The 19,734-nt window shown below is 41.0% G+C and overlaps 1 protein-coding gene across 17 annotated transcripts in view; it reads right to left on the reverse strand.

The window, feature by feature from the left end:
- Positions 1–19,734, reverse strand: part of LTBP1 (latent transforming growth factor beta binding protein 1) — a 425,591-nt gene that overhangs the window by 231,717 nt on the left and 174,140 nt on the right. The window lies entirely within an intron of this gene.

Genomic DNA, 19,734 nt, shown 5'->3' on the forward strand with positions numbered 1-19,734 from the left:
AAGTTTCAATAAGGAAATGGCTACATGGCCTCTACACAAAGGAAAGGTACTAACAATTGTTGGACTTCTACTCTTTTACAGGGTACTATATTCAGTATCCCAGCTACTCCTTCAAGCAACTCTGTGAATGACATAATTTTATACCAACTTATAGAAGAGTTAACAGATTCTGAGACATTTTGTTTTCTTCCCAAAATGGTAGAATCGATATTCAAAGTCTACCACGCTATCTATATCCAAAGTATGCATATTGTCCCAGCAGATTTTAGAAAGGCCAGGAGGGGATGAAAAGGCCCAGTCATTATTGCTATGACCAGTGGGCTGCTGCAAACACCCATGGAAGCGGCAGCTGCAGCGTAGGTGCTATACTCTCTCCTCCTCATCTTTAACAAAAACTACTTGTCTACCATGGCTCTTGCTGGGCCTGGAAAGAGACTCTGAATCCTTCTCAACACACTACACTGGTCAGTCACAGGTAGAGTTGGGTAAAATCTACTTTCCATTCCAAAGTACTGCAATCATCAATAATGAGACAGAATAGTTGCTACTAATCACAAGGGCTAAACACCTCATTGACAGTGTGCTTGTCTACAATACATAGTTATTCTCAACAGTGATCAAAAATCCTATTTCTATAGTAGGTCAACCCAATGTACTGAATTCCCATACTTTTCAATTTACTTTACTAATCATTATTAGAGAAACAACATAAAGATGTGGCGCCTCATCTGTAAAAGCTTAAAAGCTAGCTAGAGGAAACCAAACTTACACAGGCATTCAAGCTCTTGGGAGGGCCACCCAAGGATGCTGACACAATCAATCAAAATACTCCCTTGGAAGTAGTGTTGCCCTAACCACATGAATGACCCGCTCAAAAATAATTCCAAAGCACTTGGAGTCCATTAATTTCAAGTTTCGCTATTCATCTACCAACAATTAAAAGGGGCCAGTCTCCTCAATACCCTAATAAATTTTCTCCATGTGGCTATAGAAATGGAAATTGTCCACAATAGTTATTTTTACAATTGGATTCAGTATTACAGTTCTCTGGATCGAGTACTTTACCTAAATCTGCTAGGCCTCTGTTTTCTAATTAGTAAATGGGAATAATATACCTATTATTCTCAGGATGAAAAGAAATTTGATGTGAAAATATCTAAAACTATGATGGGTACAGTGAAGGTACTCAATAAACAGGAGTTTTCCTTTCCTTCCAGCTCTGGACCAGATCTTTCCCCATGGTTTTACTCTGGGAATTTTTCCTCAATAATCCATCCAGTTATCACACAGGAAACTAAAGTGGCCTAAATTGGACCAACCCATAATCCAAGAGGCAGAGTCAGTAAGCAGCATCAGTAGGGGCCTTCAAACAAGCACGACCACTGGTGTTCCTATTTTTAAAGGTATTATTTAAAGGCTTGAATCATCAGACACGGTAAGATACAGATAAGGAACAGAAATTCTTTAACAATAGAACTAGTGATGTTACTTTTAAAAGGTGCTGGACAGGAAGTGCTGGCAGTGGTGGCTTTTTTGATAACTCAAACTCAACAACTTGGTTAAGTGGCAGCTGAACTGGCTGAGCCTTGATTTTACAGCAAGCACTCAAGTTTCAGAGGGACTATTATCATTAATTTAGCTGCAGCCTGGAGGGACCCATATTTTCTATTATTTTCTATAGGAATCCCTGAGTCACAGGGCCACAGCGGCAGCAGGCTGCTCCTCTCTGTGAAGACGAGCAGGGCTCAGTCAAGGCCAAGGGGAGGGAACCAATCTAAGTGCAGCTGTTGCTACTATGGCCGCAGCTCACCAGGCTGCAGCTTTGTTCCCTCACTCACAGAGGCACGCTCAGGGCCAGGATTAAGCAGACCCTAAGCCCCCTGCATTCCCATCTCATTGCATTCTGTCTGGCCACGAGACAAAGCAGCACAAGAGACATTTTCATTTCACCTTAAATGAGCTCTCCAAACAAATGCGTTTCCTGTCTCACTCTGTGATGTGCTAAACTAAAAATGTGTCATCATTCTGCAGAAAAGAGAAAAGGTACACGCTGTGTTTCTGCCATTTTGAAGAAGAGCAACCATCCTTTGTCTTCAGTTACCCAGCATTTAGGTGCGCTACGATGCATTTGAAGCATCAGGGTTACGGGCACCACCATACCTTTGTTATGACTCTACACTTCACCATGAATTCCTCTCTTTTCTCTCATTTTCTGTCGATTGAAAAAGACACTCTTAAGGGCTCGCTCAAATGCCACCTTCTCCAATAATAATGGCTTGGTCTCCCCGTCCAGAAAAAAAAAAAAAAAGAATCCGGGTTATAGAGTAGGAGAGAGAAAAGAAGAGGAGATAGGAAGGGAAGATGAATTGATTTCTGGTGTTTAAGAGTTACTGCCAGGGGACTTCAGTTTATATTTTAAATTCCAGGAAGTCGAAGTGTTCTGGGTAATACGTGTGAATCACTGGAAAGAAATCTTTCATTTTCTGGCTAGAAGGTCTCTCCTTTGATAACCACAATGTCCATGAATCATCGGTACTTTATTACTCGACTTTCCCTAAATGAGCTAAGAAAATGTCACTCAGGATCCCTCTAGGAATTAGCTAGGGAAAAGCGTCTCAGACCTGAGCTCATCTGAAATTTCCTCTCTCGGTTTCTTCTCTGGGTTAATTCCAGAAAGTGGTAAAGAACTGGGGCATCCAGTCTTTACCAAGCCCTGCAGAAGGTGCTATGGGCGGAGAGTAGCCTTCTGTGGCTGGGACTGGAGGACCCACCTGCCAATGCCCCGGGATGTTCCTTCTGCATGACTACTTGTATTTTTAATTCTTAATCCCTGGATATCTGAATTTGGTATTCTACACATCACTCTATCTAAAGTTTACACAGCATAGTCTACTCATTCTTTTGTTGAGCAAAGGTTCATAGTGATTGAGGAATACTGTCTTATTTATGTTTTTTTGAGTATGGTCAGTCTATCTTTGCCCAATTACCCAGTGACTCTCACCCTCACCTTATTTGGGTGGGAATGGGGTGGGGAGGGAGTGGCTGGAGCAGAATCCCTCTCTGATACTCCACTCTTGTACATTCAAGCTGAGTTAGAAATCGCCACACAGGGGCAATGGCCAACAAGAGGCCACTTTACGAAACCTCCAGATATAATAACCTTACAAAAACAATCTCATTTGGCAATGCAATGAGAATCACAAGGCAGGGTCTGAATCTGAGCTCTGCCACTAGCTGTGACCTTAAGGTCATCCCCTTCCCTCTCTGGGCCTCAATTTTCTGATGTGTAAAATGAAAAGGGTGAACGAGATGTTCTCTAAGCCACTCCCATTGCTAAGGGTCTGGCATTCACTTCACGAAACAAATCCCCACAGATTTCCAAGAAATTATGACCCCTCATGAGCACAAGATTATTTGGCACAATCATACGATCATAAATTTTGACTTTTCAGAAACACACTAACGGTAAATAACACCTGTGAAATGTCAGTTTCCTTCCTTCCTTGTTTCAGCTCTTCATTTCCATACATGTATTAGCCACGTGATAATTCTATCTGCACTAATGACATCTTAAACAAACCCAAACAATAATTCTCTGGAATCTAACACCTTTGATGTTTGACTTACAAATTTTTCAGCATCTGTAATTTTAAAGTTAAATTATATATTTCAAAGTCCAAGTATTTCAGGAGGGAGGGAAATCAACGTGTGCTTTCCAGGCATGCCCTGAGTCCAAATTTTAAAAATCTGCTCTTTAGTCACCAATGGAGTGACTATCAACTGTGTAAAAATCTGCCATTTGCAGAACTGTGAAGTGTTTAAATTCTTTATGAAAACCCCAAATAGTAAATTAAATGGGATCAAAGTTCTTTGGATTCTCCTAAAGTTAAAGCTATATATAGGAGAAAATAATTTCTTTGTATTAGACTTGAAACTGCAGCTAAATGATGTAAGATTAAAGTACCAGGCAATGCCATTAATTTGTGATGTTTGGTCAATTTCAACGTACACAAGTTACTCAATATATATTGGTTACTTTTGTTAATGCCAATCTCTTATATGTTACAATATGTTTAAATATGTTCAGTGTTGTAGTTTAATGAATTGCATTTTGATGTAATCAAATGTATGTGGTATCATAATCAAGCAATTAATAAGAAAACTAACACCTGATTATATGGACATTGTTCTGATCATAAAGCATTTTTTTTAAAAAAAAAACATGCTCCATATTTAACCCTCACAACAACTCTATGGGTGGGTATTAATCCCTCCCGTTCTAGAGATGAGGAAAGTCAGATTCACACACGGATGTGACAGAGCTCAGGCCAAGACTGATGACTGAGTGAATGACTTGAGTCAGATGCAATTAATTGGAGTATTCTCAACCAGTGGTGACTTTGCCCACAGGAGCATTTGCCAACAACTGGAGACATTTTTAGTTGTCACAACTTGGGTGCAGGGTGGGGGTGGGAATGCTACTTGAATCTACTGTGTAGTAACCAGGATGCTGCTAAACATCCTACCATGCATAGGACAGTCCCTTGAAACAAAGAATTTTCCAGCCCAAATGGGAATAATGCTGAGGTTGACTGGGAGATGCAAATTAAGGTTCTAAATCCTAATTTCTCAGTATCAGGAATGTAAATGATTCAGCTTTTATAGCAGATGATTTGGTAAATGTCTGTTAAAATTAAATCAGAACATACCCTTTGATGCAGCAATTTTGCTTCTAATAATTTATTCTCAGATAATCACACATGTGTACTAAGAATTTATTATTCTCTGCAGTTTGGATGATAACAGAAAAAGTTGCAAAGGCAAATGCCGAACAATACAGTCTAGTTACTATAGTGTATGCCAGCATGGAATATTATGCAGTCATCAAAAAGAACAAGGCAGATTTGTTGGTGCCGATATGAATTGCCAGGTGAGCAAAGCACAGTGAAATATACTAAATAAAATATTCTAGCAGTTTCAAGGTTATATGCTCCCACACTCAAATTCAAGAAGAATACTCAAGAAATGGGTAAGAGTATTTGCCCCTACAAAAGAGAACTTCATTTTCACTCTAGAGTAGGCCTTCTTGTGTCTTTTAAGTTTTGTACCATGTATTACATAATCAAAAAAGCTAATTATACATATTTTTTTTTAAGTAGATGCCATACAAATCGACTGTTTAAAAAATCTGCCTTCAGGTCTTTTAACTAATTTTAGTATGAGTCAAAAGACTCAGAAAAAAGAGGAACATTAAAGTGGGGCAAAACTGAAGACTAATAAAGAGATTCTTGACATCGGTACATAGGAACTCTGCTGAGTTCTGGGAAAACCACAGTGAGAATAGTATCCTGGTAGTGCAAAAATAAGGACCTGGCAGAGAGCTCCTCATGACACGGGCTGCAAATAAACACCCCGACCTCTCTCCCGCTCCACCCGCCAATCTCCTGAAGGAAAAGGGAGCTCACTGATGCCTCTAGGGGTGCAGAGCAGGCTGGATTTCCAGCACAGGCAACCATTAAACTCTGCATTTTGACTGTTGCAGAACACTTGTGCATCTGGCTTTTTCTTTAATTCCACAGGAAGAAAAAAATTCAAGGAGCTGTTAATCCAAGTAAATTGAGATAACCCGGGGAATTGGCAAGAGATAAATGAACTCAAACATGTGTCAGATGGAAAAGCTACCTCTTCAATTACAATAAAAACTATGTTCCTTAAGTTTAAAATTAGGTTTTGACTTTATCTTCCCTGTAAGGTGATTTAAACCCTTACAGCTCCTATTTTTAATCCTCAACCACACATTTGTTATAGTTTGCAGAAGGGGTCCAGCACATTCTAAGGCATGCAGGCCTTCATTTCAGTGCTCACCACCAAAAAAAAAAAGAAAAAAAATTAGCTCTTTATAAACTGAGTGGCCGAACCCACAGCAACTCCATCCTTGCATCTCACTCCATACAAGCTGTGCTTCCTTCAGGCCACCATGGAGGCATTCTGTTTCTGGCCAAACTCTTCTCAGCACTCTGATCTAAATGACTAGGCAAGAAAACTACAGAGTTATTTGTAAGTTTGTCAAATGTTTCAGGCCTCCAGTACTCTGATCAAGCTTGTCAGGCCGACGACACATCACCACACAATATATTACTAAACTTGTATAAAATCATCCTTTGATTTAAAGTGGAAAGTGGAGCCAAAAAAGTACAAAAGGGAACACACTGTACATACTGGGAAATCATAGTAAATATTTTCAGAATAAAACATACTAAAGATAGCTTAATTCCATTTACACTTCTAAAATCATTCTCCTTAAAGGGCTTTATATTAGACAGGATAATAGCATTTTAGGGCTGTAAAAGATCTTGAACATTTACTCCTTAAACTCCTCCTTTTCCAGATGAAAAACTTAAGATTTAAAAATGAGTCTTGTCCAAATGGCAGGACCAGGACTAGAACTCAGGTCTCCCAGAAGATTCACAATTAATATCAACTATAGATAACACTGTAATTAAACACCTAACTTGCTAAGTGGAAATCCCAGTTTTTAAAAAATCTACCACAACAAACCAATTCAAAATTGGGCAAAGGACTAGAATAAATATTTCTCCAAAGAAGATATGCAAAAGGGTGATAAGCCCATGAGAAGAGGTTCAACATCATTAGTAATTAGGGAATCACAAATCAAAACCACAATGAGATGGACATATATACACTACCAAACGTAACATAGACAGCTATTGGGAAGCAGCCACATAGCACAGGGAGATCAGCTCGGTGCTTTGTGACCACCTACAGGGGTGGGATAGGGAGGGTGAGAGGGAGGGAGACGTAAGAGGGAGGAGATATGGGAACATATGTATATATATAACTGATTCACTTTGTTATAAAGCAGAAACTGACACACCATTGTAAAGCAATTATACTCCAATAAAGATGTTAAAAAAAACAAAACAGTATTTAAGAATACTCATGGTAAATAAAAATTCGTAATGCCCCAAAATCTTACAGCTCAAATGAGAAAGTTTCTTCATCAATGCAACCGTTCCAAAAATTTACATGACACCACCAATAAAGAGTTGTAAAGATGAACAATACTTTACATGTTGTCAATAATCAAGTATAATTTTTATCAACCCTGGTAAAGAAAGGACTTAATTATGTTTCTCTGTAGAAAATGATATTGCAGAGTTGTCACAAATCATGCAACCAAAATATAGGTTAAAAGGTATCACAGGGCTTCCCTGGTGGCGCAGTGGTTGAGAGCCCGCCTGCCAATGCAGGGGACACGGGTTCATTCCCCGGTCCGGTTCATGCCCCAGTCCGGGAAGATCCCACATGCCGCGGAGCGGCTGGGCCCGTGAGCCATGGCTGCTGAGCCTGCGCGTCCGGAGCCTGTGCTCCGCAACGGGAGAGGCCACAACAGTGAGAGGCCCGCGTACCGCAAAAAAAACAACAAACAAAAACAAACAAACAAACAAAAAGGTATCACAGAGGTGTGTTGAGCATTTAAATAATAAAAAATAGTGTGTTATTTTTCTGGAAAAAAAAACCCACAATGAGATACTACTTCACACCCACTAGGATCCTATTACCAAAGGGGGAAAAAAAAGGAAGTACTGGTGAGGACACAGAGAAATTAGAACCCTAGTGCGCTGCTGGTAGCAATGTGAAATGGAGCTGCCACTGTGGAAAACAGTTTAACAATTCCTCAAAAAGTAAACAGAATTACCATATGATCCAGCAATTCCATTTCTAGATATAGACCTCAAAGAAATGAAAGCCGGGCTTCCAACAGCCCTTGTACACCCGTGTTCATAGCAGTCTTTTTCACAGTAGATGGAAACAACTTAAATGCCCGCCAACAGATGAATGAATAAGCAAAAGGTAGCATATACATAAAACGAAGAATTATTCAGCCTTAAAAAAGGAATTCTGACACACACCACAACATAGAGGACTCTTGAAAACATTACGCAAAGTGAAATAACCCAGACACAAAAAGACAAATGTTGTATGATTCCACTTATATGAAATACCTAGAATAGGCAAATTTATAGAGACAGAAAATAGAACAGAGGTTATCAGGGACCAAGGAGGGAGAGGGATGGGGAGTTATTGTTGAATGGGTACTGAGTCTCTGCAAAAATGAAAAGTTCTGGAAATGGATAGTGGTCACGGCTGTACATCATTGTCAATGTACTCAATGCCTCTGGAGTATACACTTAAGAATGGTTAAAATGGTAAATGTTATCTTTTACCACAACTAAAGAAAAGATACAGCAGAAAAAAATCAGCCACGTGAATTATATGTTTGGAGTCTTATGAAGATAAGCAATAAAATATATCACCGCTATACTGACGGAATTAAGAACAGGCATTTCATTCAAGTGAAAAAGCACCAAAGAATCAACTGTGAAAATTCCAAGTTTCCCAGGCAAGATGACCAAAACATAACAGAAGGGCTTCCCTGGTGGCACAGTGGTTGGGAGCCCGCCTGCCGAGGCAGGGGACACGGGTTCGTGCCCCGGTCCGGGAGGCTCCCACAGGCCGCGGAGCGGCTGGGCCCGTGAGCCATGGCCGCTGAGCCTGCGCGTCCAGAGTCTGTGCTCCGCAGCGGGAGAGGCCACAGCAGTAAGAGGCCCGTGTACCGCAAAAAACAAACAAACAAACAAAAAACATAACAGAAAACTGCTACAAGAGGTTATAGGCAGGTGAAGGCAATGTCTTTACTAGCTCTCTAGTGCTCCTGATCTGTCCAAAAGTGAGCTCTTGAAAAAAGTGATATATACTTCATTGTCTAGCTAACCTAGAGTGTTTTGGCCATGGAAGTTTTTCTTTTTTCAACAAGTTAAATAATATGTCAGACTTTTAATGCTTGGATAGCTTTTTCTTTCAAACTTGGCAACACGACCCTTCAAAAGGCATGTGTAAAGACGTTTGGGTTAGAAATAACAAACCTGTACCCTCCCAAGGTGCTGTGTTTATTTGAACATGTGATGATGCTATCGTTCAAATAAACACACTTGGCTTTCTTTCCTTTCCCAACAGCCATAGCACAGACACTTTGCAAACGGGTATCCACAGTAGCAATGGTTCGTGTTGAAAAGTGGTTTCTATTATACAATCACTTCTGAGATGTGCTTTTTTAAAAAAATGCCTCCTGTGCTAAGTGTTTTCCCATTTGTTATTTCTTCAGTTTCTAAAGAATCCTCATAATAAAGGCCAATCAATCCTACTTGTTGCGTCATCCTGAGATATCCCAAACCATCTCGATCCTTGCACCCTCTAAAATCCAACGAGGTCTCATATAAACAGTCAAATGCAAATCAAGCCTACAGAAGGCAGGGTCCAGTTTATTAGGGAACACACGTATGAGGAGGGCTGAAAGAGCTGTCAGTTTGAGGCCCAGAATCATCACAAACAGAATACATTTGTGTCAAAATGCTGGAGGTTTTACCTAGAGAACTACCTGGAGATTTAAGAGGGAGGGTTGTCCAGGGACCCGGACAAAACTACCAGGGTGTGGGTCCAAGATGTTGTCCAATGGGGAAAAAGGCGATGCTTACAGCAGAGCTTCTTAACTTTGGCACTGTTGACGTTTGGGGCCAATAATTCTTCGTTGTGGGGACTGTCCTATGCACTGTAGGCTACTTAGTGGCATTTCTGGTCTCTACACACTACATGACAGGATACGTCCCCCTCCCAGTTTGGACAACCAAAATGTCTCGTAACCCTGTCAGATGTCTCTCCTGGGAAGCCAAACTTCTCCTGGTGGAGAACCATTAGACAAACTCAACTTTCCCCTTCCTATCTGCATTATGGGTGCGAACCAGATATTTCAGAGGAAGAAAGGAAACTGAGGGAGCCCCCAGCTAAGGCTCTGCCTGCTGGATGTACCTAAAATAAGAGGATCTCAGAGACAAAGACACAGAACCCATGTGTCAGTAGATGACACTTGAAAGAGGAAGAGGCCACACTGAAGGAAATACGGCGGGCTTTTCGTGGCACAAAGAAAGGGGAGTTTCAGCTCTACTGTCCCAACTAATAAATTCATGTTGACCACTGTCCATTAATTCAACTTCTCTACAGTGTTGAAAGTGCTCTCAAGCACCATGATCATAAGTCAAAATCCAGGCACTGTGGATAGGAAAGTTCAGAATAGAGATCTTACGTTATCAGAAAGGACAATGGCTTATGACAGGTTTAATCAACTTGATATCATTCAAATGTATTTTCTCTTAAAGACTAGCCTAAAATACTTTCAAAATGCTTAATGCTGGGCTTCCCTGGTGGCGCAGTGGTTGAGAGTCCACCTGCTGATGCAGGGGACACGGGTTCAAGCCCTGGTCTGGGAAGATCCCACATGCCGCGGAGCAACTAGGCCCGTGAGCCACAACTACTGAGACTGCGCGTCTGGAGCCTGTGCTCCGCAACAAGAGAGGCCGCGATAGTGAGAGGCCCGCGCACCGTGATGAAGAGTGGCCCCCGCTTGCCACAACTAGAGAAAGCCCTCGTACAGAAACGAAGACCCAACACAGCCATAAATAAATAAATTAATTAATAAACTCCTACCCCCATCTTAAATAAATAAATAAAAATTTTTTAAAAATGCTTAATGCTCCTAATGATTGTCCCACCTCCCCACCATAAACATTTTTACACAGGTGAATCCACTCCTCCGTCCAGAGGCTTCATTAAGTCACCGCCAATCTCTAACAAAATGGACAATTGGCTACAATTCTGCTTCTGTGAGCAATGAAAACTCCCATTCGAAATGATCAAAAAGGACAAAAATGGCACACCCAGTGGGGACATGCAGAGCAAGACAGGCTGTAAAGACACCGGAGGCCTCCAACTTGAGCCCTGTCCACAGCTGCCTGGGATATGTCAGTTTGACTCAGCACTGACTTCTCATAAAGGCTTGTTATTTGTGAATGAAGATGAAAGGAACCATTCACCAGCCACCACCAAATGTTAGGTTTTCTTGTCTTAGATTTTGTCTTGAGGGAGGAGAGAACAGGACCTGATTTAAATCAGACCCTGACTTAGCCGCTGTGATTGCTGCATACCCAAATATTCAAACTCAGCCACCACTGGAGATCAGATTTCAAATAACCAGCTAAAATAGAGCCCAGAACTCTTGAATCCTAACCCAATTTCTAGGATAGACTATTAGGCAAATTGGGCACTATTAGTCCCTGGTGCAGTATGTTTCTAAGAGTTAATTTCCTTAAATGAGATCCCTCAGAATTCTAAGGTTTTCAAGTAACTGCCAGGTAAAAAGAAGAAATACTTCTTCTGGCAGAAAATGGTCTATAATATGATGGAGTTTGACAGAAGGGAAATGATAATTACTGTATGAACAGCACAGTCAGGAGCCTTTTACCAAATAAGGTTATGATTTCTGCAATGAGTGTATTTCAATGAAAGAATATTTTCAGCCTGAAGAGCCTAGCTTCTTTTCCAAAAATGGTAGAATAAATTTTGTTTAATACTAATGCATCTATTTATCAAGTACACAACTTTGGCATGAACATTATTTTTTTCTTTTCCATACAGCATGATGGTTTTCCGGGCACATTATAGGACTCTCAGATGTTTCTAATTACCCTGTGTGTACACCCAATAAAACAGCTGGCTTAAGACGTTACTAATACCACAAGAAGATCCAAAGGACTCATAAATCACCCTTCCTTTAGAAAGGGACAATGCAGTGGCAAAAAGTGACATATTTTAATCTTGCTAAATAGACTTAAGTATGTTCTAGTGCACTTTCCTAATTTGCCAGGAAAAGGGCAGTGGTCTGCTTTCCTCACTGCAAAGGATTTTAATGTCAAGTTTCCCTTTTACCTCTTCTAGGGAAAATTTGATGAAAATCAGGCTGAGTTTTTGTACTAGGAAAGCTTAGAAAGTCCCCATAATCCAGAACAAATTTTTATTGAATCTGATGGGCATCTGAAGTTTGGTCTCAGAGTGAAGAAATCTCTCATTACTGCATAAAGTTCTTTCTATTTTTCCACCAAATCTTACAAAAAGCCAACATTGCAGTCATGCCAGTTTTTCAGTAATTATTGCATGAGTCTAAATTCAAGATAATGGAGTCAAGCAGTAAGCCATTCCTTAAACCCATACCCTTCAACTCAACAGAAAATTGAGTTTTAATAAGTGCATCAGTGAGAGCATTACATTAAATTGGCAATAGAAAGGCATCTGGCTCATCTCACTTTCTTTGTGATATAACTTTGGGAAATAAATCACAAACAAACTTCCTCACTAACTTCATCCTTCCCCATTTGGTAGTTATTTTATTTTCCTGGACTGCATAGGCTGAAGAGGACTGTGTGGCTGCCCTCAAAAACATTTTCACGTCATCTGTGATGTTAGTTCCAAGAGGTTTTTCCAACAATATACAAATTCATTATTCCTCCTCCACTTGGAAAAATTATATATACCTGAATATGACAAGCTGGTACAAATGTTCGACTTTTAGGCAACAGATACAAAACTGAGCCCAACTCGTAAGCCAATAAATGCTGCAGGTATGTACTATATCACATAAATATGACTTCAATATCTATTTTAAGTCCAGCAGCATCTTTAATTTGACTCCAACCTAGGAGTCCAGAGGTAAATGACACAAACGACGGCCAAGTGAACAGCACAAAGTAGGATCAAATGTTATAATCCTCCATCTCTGAGGATGCCCCATCTCTTCAAGATGATTACTTTTCCTCCTGACCATAGCTTTTGGTTCCAAAGCTTGCTACATTGTTTAAATGCTCTCACCCTTGCCAGCAGGCTTGGCAACATGCAAGAGCTTCCTGGGTAAGCAAATGAACCCCTCAAGGAGGTGGTACATGATCCGAGGCAGAGGTGGGCACAGTGCTAGTAGGTTGTCTCTGCCATGTGATGATGGTAACTGACAATACTTTGTGGGTAGTCTAACCCACCCAGAGCAAGCCTACATGTAAGTAAAGAGCCTTCTGTGCACTAGTGGAGTTGGTACTAGTAGAGCGCCAACATGGAGGAGTAAGAAACAGCCTCCTGTGTCCTTGATGCTACTGTACTATAGGGATCAGTAAACAAAGGAACCACCGTCTCTGTGTGACACAGGTAGCACACCCTATCCAAGAAAGGGAAGTACTCTCCCCCAGTTCACAGGAGGTAGGGTTTGCTAAGTAAGAGCAGGATTGGTTATTTTCAGAAGTAGAGAAAGATATTCAAGGCGATCCAAGGGACCCACATACACCACCAGCCTGCTGCTTCTCGTGAGCCCCAGAACAGCTCTACAGGAAGGTCAAGGCATTATCGGATTCATTTTACCAGCATGGAATCAAAGAGGTTCAATCACCAGCCCAGGGTCTTGGGACCAGTCAGTAATACACCTGAGCTAGACCACCGAGTGTCAATTGGCATGGTAATGACTAGAGGCAAAATAGGAAAAAAAAAAAAAAATAGCACAGACAGAAGTGTTTGAAATGGAACTTGAGGTTGTTCCTTGAAAGACTGTCAGTATTTAGAGAGACGCAGCATGGGGAGCAGGAACGCCGTGCAGTGGGAAACTGTACTAAAGGTATGGAAATCTAACTGCACTTTGCCCTGAGTAGAAAGAACACTGCAGTCAGTGTTAAAAATGTAAAATCCAAACTCCAAGCACAGTGTTACAAAGGTGCCCTTTTTCACGCATCTTGCAGATACTGGAATGCGTTCTTTCCTGTGACCCCAAGCCCTGTAGAGACTTCTCAGATGATTACTCTGCTCCCGCGACTTCAGTTGCCCAAGAAGTCACAAAGAAGCTGTGCTGGGTAGGTGTGTACATGCCACCTTCACATGGGCACCTGCAGAGACAATGTACTCTGTCAACCAGAATGAGTTAAGCATCTCCCAAGTGAGGCACTACACCAGCGCTGGGGATAACAATGTGAAGCGGACAGGGCCCTGTCCCCAGTCTGGAGCTCAGTGGAAGAAACAGGCATGGCAACAAGTAAGGGAAGTGAGGCCCTGTAGCCTGAGTGGTGCTTGGCTGACTCTTGCAGAAGCAGTGGGTGATGCCCAGGCAGACTGGGCGCGGGAGCACACCCCCCCAGGCAGAGGCATCAGTGTGAACAGAGGCACAGAAGGCTTGGAGCACTGGGGGACCTTGGCACCCCTAGAGGCTCAGTTTGGCAGAAGCAGAGAGAAAGGGGCACAGCCAGGGAGCCAGGCGGCAGCTGATCCTGGAGGGGCCCCGTGTGCTATGCTAAGCAGTCTGGAGTTTTCCAAAGATCATTCCACATGCTCAAGCTGACAGACTAGGAAAGAACACATGCTTTGTGACATTGTGTTGCAGACTCCAAGGAATTTTGAAAGGTCATTTATCCTAGGCTAGCCTAGCAAGACTCCTTTAAGAAGTCCCATCCACCCCCATGATACAGGCCAGACATAGCTTAAAAGCAGCAATCGATCACACATGACTTTCTCACAGAGCCAGCAGACTGCTGAACCCTCTTTTACCTAAGGTTTTTTTTTTAAACTGTTCTGACTACAGACATACTTTCTACACTACCCACTCTGATGCCCCTCACTTTCCCGGCTTCAGAAATCTTCATCTTCGATCAGATGAAGATTCCTGAAGCCGGGAAAGTGAGGGGCATCAGAAGATTTCTCCCAATTTTGGCTTTTAGGGTCAACCTACTGCTCTTCCTTGGTCCGACCAACCCCTGGAACTACCTTTCCATGAAGCTCCCTTCCACTCACTACCCTCCCCCTAACACACACACACACACACACACACACACACACGCGCGCCCTCATAAACAGAACGGATTTTATTTCCCTTACTTAAAAGCTCCAGCCCAAAATCATGTCATCTGTCTTATACAAAATAGTGTTGAAGAAAGAAGTGACACAGCTTTTTTGGTAATTTGTTTCTACATCTAAGACCCTATCCTTTTTTTTTATTATAAATAACCAAGATTCCTTGTGCAATAATTCCAGGACCATTTTTCCACCCAGGGGACAAGATTTGCTTGGCTCTATCCTCTGTACGTGAGGCTCTTTATCTAAAGCTATTATTAAATGTGATTCCCTGATACCATACACATCACTAAAACCTAACCCAAAATGACATTTGGAAGAGTATGAATAAATGCTTCTCACACCAGCCTTTGGAGAGGCTCTACAGTTGAAATAAAATAACAAACACAGTCACAGAGTTAGATTATTAAGTGTGTGATGTTCCCTCCACGAGCTCATCACTCACACTTCATTTAAGTCTCTGCTTACGTAGCATCTAACCAGAGAGCCCTTCCTAACATGCCCGAAATAGTGATCCATGCCTCCCACCAACACTCCCCATGATCTCCCCTCTCTCAACTTTTTATTTCTTCATGACATCTATCACTACCTGACATTATATCATATATAATGTTTCTGACAGTATATTTTTGATAGTATACATCTGACAGTAATGTACACCCTTTTGTAGTTTTTAAAAATTTTGGTCGAATACATGTGATGTAAAATTTACCATCTTAACCATTTCTAGGTGTACAGTTCAGTAGCGTTAAGTATTATATATTCATATACTCTCTCGAATGTTACCTTCAAAACTGAAATTCGGTATTCACGAAATAATTCCTTATTTCCCCCCTTCCACCAACACCAGCAACTACCATTCTCTTTCTCTAAGAATCTGACTATTCTAGATATTTCATAAGTGGAATCACAGTATTTGTCTTCTCGTGGCTGGCTCATTTCACTCAACGTAATGTCCTAAAGGTTCATATATTATTGATACATAGCCACGTGTTTTTAATATAGCAGGAGAGCAAGGACTTTGCCTATTTTATTCATTGCCATATATTCCTAAAGCTTAAACCAATCCCTGGCACATAGTAGGTGCTCAGTAAGTATATGTTAGATGAATAACGTTCCCAATACCTGCCTTTTAAGGGTGCTTCACAACTTAAATAAAGGCAGTGCTCTACATTATGACATTTACTCAGTATTAGAAGATAATTTTATGAGGCTAAATGTATTTTGGAGTAGTTGCACAAGTTCGTAAGCACTCTAACTTGCCCAAATGAAAGGCAACCATCTTCTTAGTACTGTATTGGCTAATCTTTAAAAAACATAAAACCTGTACAATGTGTTAAGGGGAAAATATATGCACCAGTTCAAAGAGTGACATGTTGCCTTTCATTGGTTTCTGTGCTGGATAAACACCAAGGGATCCAAACAATGATAAGAAGGTGAAGGGCTCAGTGTCTGAACTAAGCCGCTCCCCAAAAAGTCTCAATGCTTCTCCCGACTGAGCAGTGATGTTGGTTTATTTAATGCCTCATTGAGAGTGAATTTTTTTCAATCCTTATGAGGAGAACCTACCTAATGAGTGTAGCATCAAGGATGCTTCCATTCCACCCCAAAACACTGTAGTATTGAGTTGGCTTTCTGACATACATGGGGAGATTCCCAGTGTAGGGCAGCAAAGGAACCTCACAATAGGTGAAAGCAGCTAGAGGTTGTCATCATTACTATGGGTTGTTCAGAGCTTATTTAGACTATTAGATCACTAGTTTCCTGCCTAAAAAACTGAGAAACCTTCCCTCTCTCTTTTTCAGAATGATAAATAGCAATGTCCCCTTTCCAGAGAACTTCTTTAGTAAGTTCTGAAAGAGTAAAAGCCAAATTCCTAAGCTTGAAATTCAAGGTGCTCCACAGCCGTGCCCCAGCCTACCTTCCCAGACTTGCCATCCAGGATCACTGCCCTTCATGCTTTCACCAGTAAATGCAACTCCTCTCAATTTCCACAAACCACCTGTGCCTGCATGTCTCCATGCCTCATTCAAATGGGTAAATTCTTCCTTCCCTTATCAACTTTACCTCTCCCTTCCCATCCATCTTTATTTTGGAACGTATCGTTGTGTCAAGTTGCACTGCCCCCATCAGTCTGCCGTCAGACAACCTACTACTATGAGCCAACATGTTTAGCAGCTGGGGAGAGCACAAAGAACTGAACAGAAAAGTCACATGCCATCCCTTCTCTCTCAAAGTATTCTTCCTCAGCTAGAAGTGGAATCTCCTCTTCTGAGGTCCTGCTATGAGCTTTCCACCTTAAATGAGGGTTATTTACATACACTCCTCATCTCCTCCTCAAAGCATAAGCTCTTCGAGGGCAGCTTTACGATTTTCTTGTCCTGGAAAATCTAGCACAATGTTGTCTACATAATCACTTAACACATGGTCATAGCAGGCAACACAGGAAGAGAAGAGGTTTTTAGACTCTGGGATAAGAAAACCTGACTTAAAGTCACCTTTGATCAAACCACTAAAGCCTTGGTACTCACATCTATAAAATATGGATACTACCATTTACCTCTCTCAGGGGAAGCAAGCACCAAATGAAATACCATGGGATCATAGTTTTTAAATTCTCAAATACTTTTTATCAGTATTCAATTGGTGCTAATGGAACATGAGTCCCTCATAACTCCTCAGAGAAAGCAGCATCCCATAAACCAAATGTGTTAGCTTTGCAATTGTGATTGCCTTTCAATCTCTCTCTCTACAAGTAAGATATGCCAAGCAACAGTATTATTTTATTTGAAATATTCTACTTGTGGCAACAGAGAATTCCTATGTTTTTCTTATTAGAGAAAACTTATAACTCCATAAGCAACAACTTAAAAGTCCCAGGAGGTCATCTTCATTATACCCCCATGAAATGCAAAGAAGCCATTAAAACCGGGGATATGTTTCCATTTTGTAAAAAGGCAAAGGCAGGAAAGTGCAAGGAGGCAAAGGTCAGAATGCCACAACATAAGTGGTATTTAGAGTTTGCTTTACAGAAAATTCCCCTTAATGTAAATATTCTGTTATATCATGTCAGTATCACATTCACAAAAATGAGTTTCTCTTAGAATCTCAGAGTACTTCCCTTGGACATCATCTTCATTCAGGCCTCGCTTTTAGAGTCACATTGAGTAGAAGTTAAGGTTATTTCTCCCACTGAATTCCCAGGAAAAGAGAGTACATGCTTACTTGTCGCAAGAAATGCACCTGCCTCTCACATCTGACCAGCCCAGACTCATAGTCACCATAGACCAGAAAGAAAAAACAGGAGCAGCACAAAAAAGGGAGGAAGGAACCTATGTCACCCCTGTGCCTACTGAACCCACCACCTACCTATTATCACCTGCATTGTGTGGACGAGTGACCTGAACCTGGAAAGGACAGTGAGCCAGGTAAGCACGACCAATGGATATGAAGAAGCCAGCATTCGAACCCAGGGCCGTTTGACTCCCGGTTGCTAATTCTCTTTTATACCATCTGGCCGTCCCAGAAAACCCAACTCCCTCAGGTTCTTCCCTTACTCGTCCCTCCTACACATCACGGTCAGACCCCAGAGAGTTAAAGAGGACACAAGGAGACCTGGGCTCTAGTCCCAGCTAACTGAATTGCTGTGTAATGAAGGGAGACTCACTTAAGTCAGTGTACCTCTGTTTCCTTGTCCAAAAAAATGGTGACAATAATATCCATTCTACCTCTTTCAAAATAACTGGACATCACCATGGAAATGTTAAAAATTATTTCTGCTCTTCTGATCATCAAAATGGATTATTTAATTAAGGTGGTTAATTAAATGAAATCTACATGGTTTTCCCTGTATTATTTTGACTCCTTGGGGCAGGGGTCAGCAAATGCTGGCACTAGCGTCAAATTCAGGCCACTGACTGTTTTTGTAATGCAGCCACACCCTTCCCGTACCTACCATCTCTGGCTGTTGTCACGATACCACACGGGGTTGAGTGCTTGTGACGCACACTGTATGGGCTGCAAAGTCTAAAATATTTACTATCTGGCCCCTTAAAGTTTACCAGTCCCCACCTTTTAGTAGCCTTAAATATCAGAGGCTAAAGAGTAGCTGACAAGTTACAATACATTTTGAATTGTCCTCAAACTACTATTTTCCATGTAACACATCTTATTTGTCAAAAGATTTAACATATTGTAAATACAGTGAGAAAAAATCAATTAGAAAACCACTTCCTGTAAGTAATAACATTATATTAAACCAGTAAATCCCCAGAAGATATCTTGCATGCCTAAAAATGAATTTTGAAATTCTCTGTATTTCTAGAGAATCATAATCTCTAAATTCTACAAAATTACCATCTTCAGTAAAATAATTTTTAAAACTTGTCTGTCAGATTACCCTATATTCGAAGTACAGAAGAGAAATAGCTCAGGATATAAATGAAACGATTCCCATGATTTCCAATGTGAAACTATTCACTACTATGCCCTCTCCCTGTTACTCTTATTTTTTTAAATTAAGCTGCTTTGCCAATCCTTTTGTGGCAGAGTTTTAGTGCCAGTTTTGAGATTTTTTGGTAAATACTTGTGTCCCATTTTGTATCTTGAATAGGCTGTGTGTATCCTGTTCCTAAACATTTGCTCTAATGCCAGAGAGGAAAGTGTGCAGCATGTTTTAACAAGAAGACTTCCTCTGCTCCTCAAAGCCTTCAAATATTTAGTTTCGAAGTGAATACACTGTAAGCCAAAAAATTACCACCCACCCAATTACTCTGTCATTCCTACTGTAAAGGTTTATGAAAAATGCCAAAAGGAAGAGGAGCAGACATTATCGATGATGACGGAGGAAGAAAAGCAATGAGAGTAAGGAAGGCAAACAAGGAAAGTAAAAATGGGAATAAGCCATTTAGCCCATAATAATCTAATTGGGAATTGCTTTTTCTCTTC

This window comes from Delphinapterus leucas, chromosome 13 (assembly GCF_059928025.1).
Source record: "Delphinapterus leucas isolate spDelLeu-1000000601 "Yukka" chromosome 13, BTC_Dleu_Yukka2, whole genome shotgun sequence".
NCBI classification, from domain to species: domain Eukaryota; kingdom Metazoa; phylum Chordata; class Mammalia; order Artiodactyla; family Monodontidae; genus Delphinapterus; species Delphinapterus leucas.